The sequence below is a fragment of the Macrobrachium nipponense genome, chromosome 29, assembly GCF_015104395.2.
Source record: "Macrobrachium nipponense isolate FS-2020 chromosome 29, ASM1510439v2, whole genome shotgun sequence".
Lineage (NCBI taxonomy): Eukaryota > Metazoa > Arthropoda > Malacostraca > Decapoda > Palaemonidae > Macrobrachium > Macrobrachium nipponense.
The window spans coordinates 34,700,729-34,705,010 of NC_061092.1; positions in this window are offsets into that span (position 1 = coordinate 34,700,729).

Consider the following 4,282-nt stretch of genomic DNA (forward strand, 5'->3'; position numbering starts at 1 on the left):
ACTTGTTTTGAAACTTAATGTGTCCTCCGTAGTTCTTGAGGAGGCTACGGCAGTTGGAGATTCACCTGCGCCATCGTTGACTGTATCGATACCGGTTGTCACCACCCACTCCTTTCATAGGGTAGTTAGTAATCTTCCTTCTTCGTTCCCATTTATATACCTTAGGAGTGTGAGACGTAACGTGCTTACCACGGTAATTGCTTGGGGGAGGGGGGGCTACGGCCGTTCACAGTTCGTCTGCATCGTAGTTAGCACCTTTTGTGCCCTCGGCCCCCTTTCTTAGGGTAGCTGGTAATTTCTTCTGCGGCTCCCATTGGTTCCGCAGTTCGTAACCCGTTATTAAAGCACTATATACCGCACAGTTGGTTCTCCACCTGCACAATGTCGGTGCTAGGTGCTCCTGTGGGTTACTCGTAGTGACTTTTCTCTCTCCTTATTTTCTCAACTTTTTCCTGCTGCTTTTCTGTTCCGTCCTTATGGGGTTTTCAAGGTGGGTTCGACCTTGATTCCGTGTCTACTGGGAGTACTTCTTTCCCTCACTTGCTCCGGACTCATCTAGGTTTAGTAGTATTGGTAAAGGGGGTTAGTTGGATCGCATTTTGCGACTTCTTCACTCTTTAGGGGTGTTGGTCGCCTATTGTAGTCGTCCTGGTCTCGTGTCATAGTCACTGGTGAGTGCGGAGTTTCGCAGTAAATTGAGACTGGTTCAAGGTTAGGTCATCGTCTTGGTTGGTACACGTTTGGCCCAACAGTATGGGAGTGACTCGCATGTGTGGGCGTTCATCGCCAAGGTATATTCGGCTCAGGCGTAACGTTATCGTCACTGGGTAGTGAGGGTATGCGCAGTCGAGTGACTAACTCTTACAGGTTTTGCGGAACTGATGACTGTTCCCTCTTGTGAGTGGGTGGAAAGCAGTCGGACAGCAGGGGTTACATTTTGAGAGGTGGACAAAGAGGCAGGTAGAAGTGTACTGATTTTTATTACAGTCAAGGGAAATATAAATATACAGCATGCGGACGGAAATGTGGTCACCGACCCGCGAGAGAGTAAAAGTGGGTCAGCGAGACCCGATTTGTGTTTCTTGAGAGACATAAAATACAAAATATAAAAAGTACACAATATATGGTTATACAAGCTTTATACACTGGCGGAAAGCCCGCTGAACGCTCTCTCGGAGGGAAGTAAGAACAACGCGAATGATGAATTATATACAGAGAAAATTATGAATAAGCGTTGTCCTTACAAATACTCCCCCCCAAGACAATAATTAGGTATAATTGTTGGCTGACTTCTTTGTACTTCGGGTAGTCACTCGCGGAAGCGAGCTGGGCGGCGGAGGCGCCCTCGGGTGTGCGATATCAGTTGCTGTGGTAGATCCTCGGGAGTTTCCAGGGACGGGATACCTCCCCTGAGGTGATCCTCGGGGGGGTTCGACCATCTTCCGAGGGCGGCCGCGGCTACGGCCGGGAGGTTTGGCGATCGAAGGAGTCGCTTCTTTCCGAGGAAGATTGAGGCGCCCTGTGGAATCCGCGTCTGCGAGGTCCTTGTCCATGATGAAGGCTGGTTTCAGACAATCGATTGTGACCCAGTCCTCGAGACCATTGATGGATAAGAGATATGCCTTGTCAGTGCGTCGTAGGACGCGGAAGGGACCGCGGTAGGGTCTCGTTAGAGGCGGGCGGCGGGCGTCGTCCCTGACGAAGACGTGCTTGCACGATGATAGGGCCTTCGGGAGGAAACGTTTGGTTCTGTCAGAGAAGGTTTTGACGCAGGGCGTGAACTTCCCGGCGGATTCCCGAAGCCTGGCGATGGAGACGTCAGCGTCGTCGGCATTGGTCGGGAAGAACTCGCCAGGGACTGTTAATGGCTCCCCGTATACCTTCTCCGCGGGTGATGCCTCGCCGTTCGCCCGCGGGGCAGTCCTGAGACCGAGGAGGACCCACGGTAGTTGGCTCTTCCAATTTTCGTCGGTGCAGCGTGCCATCACGGAAGCCTTGATCGAACGGTGGACTCTCTCCACCATGCCGTTAGCTGCTGGGTTGTAGGCGGTGGTGGCGTGTAGCGACATCCCCATTAGGCGGGCCAGGGCAGTCCACAACTCCGACAGGAAAACTGGTCCGCGGTCTGTTGTGATTTCGTCTGGCACTCCGAATCGACTGACCCAGCTGGCGAGGAGTGCTTCGGCACATGCTTTCATAGTCGCCTCCGACATCGGTGTTGCCTCGGGCCATCTGGTGGAGTGATCGATTACCGTCAGGAGGTATCTGGCGCCTTCCGACGGGGGCAGGGGGCCAACGACGTCTATGTGGATGTGGCCGAATCTTCGTTTCGGCTGCGGAAATTCCCCCACGCCTGATTCTGTGTGCCGACTGATTTTGCTAGTTTGGCAAGGCACGCAGGTCCTGGCCCACTCGAGGGAGTCCTTCCAAATTCCATGCCAGACGAACTTCTCCGTCAGGAGGCGCATCGTCGTCCGGCCCGAGGGGTGCGAGAGTCTGTGTATGACGTCGAATACGGCTTTCCTTCGGGAGGCTGGGATCAGCGGGCGCGGGCGGCCCGTGCTGATGTCGCAGAGGAGCGTCATGCCTGCGGGTCCGAAGGGCACGTCTTCCCACTTGAGGGCGGTGATAGCAGTGTGGTATGCGGCGGTCTTCGGGTCGGCGGCCTGTTCCCGGGCAAGGTCTTCGTAGTCGACCCCGAGATGCACGGCGTTGATTTCTATCTTCGATAGGGCGTCTACCACGGGGTTCTTCTCGCCAGGCACATACTGGATGGTGCAACCGAACTCCGCGATGGATGCCAGGTGCCTCTGCTGTCTCGCTGACCAAGCGTCGCCCGCCTTGGTGAAGGCGTGTACCAAAGGGAGGTGGTCTGTCCTGATCGTGAAGGGGGAGCCCTCGACGAGGTAGCGGAAATGGCGCACTGCTTGGTACACCGCCAGGAGTTCGCGGTCGAACGTGCTGTACCTCGTGCAGGGGCGACGCCCAAGGGCTCGACGCTTTCTTGCAGATGCCCATTCGTTCCATCTCCGAGAACGCCTGCTTCGCCTCCTGGAGGCGGCCTGGAGGGAGTCGTCGGAACTTCGCGTGTGTCTTGGGGCCTGTGGTGGTTATGTGGAGGAATATTCCGTGCTTGGCCGCGTCCCTGCCGCCTGACGAAGTTCCGGCTTGAAGACTTTGGGGAACTCCTGCAGGACGGTGCCGTATTTGTGGGGGGCGATGGTACAAATTGTAGGGGCGCCCGGGCCTGCTGCCAGTGGAAGGGAAAGGCATGTCCCCGTGTCGAGGAGGCGTTTGCGGCCTACGTCCACCAGGAGGCCGTTCTGCGCCAGGAAATCTGCCCCCAGTAGCGGGATCCTGACGTCCGTGATTGTGAATTCCCAGACATAGTTTCGCCCCAAGATGGATATCTCGAGGGGCTTCATGCCGTAGAAACGGATGGGGGTCCCGTTTGCGGCGACGAGGGCGGTTGTTTTGTCGGGCCCGCGGCTACGGTCTTTTCCTGACAACGGGAATATCGAGTGCATCGCCCCCGTGTCCACCAACATCCTCCAGCCGGAGATCGCGTCGCGGACGTAGAACCCTACGGTGTGTGGTTCCGACGAGGCCGTTGCCACAGGCGGCCTTGGTTTTGTTTGCCGTCACCGTTTTTTGACTGCTGGAAGGTGCAAGGGCTTTTGCCTCTCTTGGAGAATCTCCCGAACCTCCGGTGGAAGCGGCACCAGAAGTTTTCACCTAGCTGCTTGTGGGAGGACTTCCCTTGAGATACGGCGCCGATCTCTTGCGTTGGGTCGTCGTCATCTTCTTCCTTCTCTGCAGCCAGGCACACGGAGGATCGGGGGGCGGCGAGCTTCGCAGCATTGTTCGACAACGTCAGTTTCTTTGCCTTCTCTAGTAGTTCGTCGTCCTCTAGGGTGTACGCGTCGGTCAGCTGTTTTCGGACGTCCGGCTCGAGTTGCCGCAGGAATATTTCGCGGCTCAGGCAGATCTCTTTCTTTTTCCCGTCAGGGCCTATTTCGGGCAGACGGATGAGGCCCATCACAGTGTCCCAGGCATCTTGGGTGTCGGCGCCACGCATGGGGTTTGCGACTAGGTCGAGGGCGCGGGCGGCGTTTTCAGCGATGGGCGCGGAATAGGCTGTCACGAGCCTTTCTTTTATCTCGTCGAGCGTGACAAGTCCGGTTCGTGCTCGAATCCGGTTCAACCAGTTAGATATTCGGTCGAACACCTTCTGTCGGGAGAGCCGATGCGACGAGGTCAGCGTGCAGCACTTTGTTCGTGA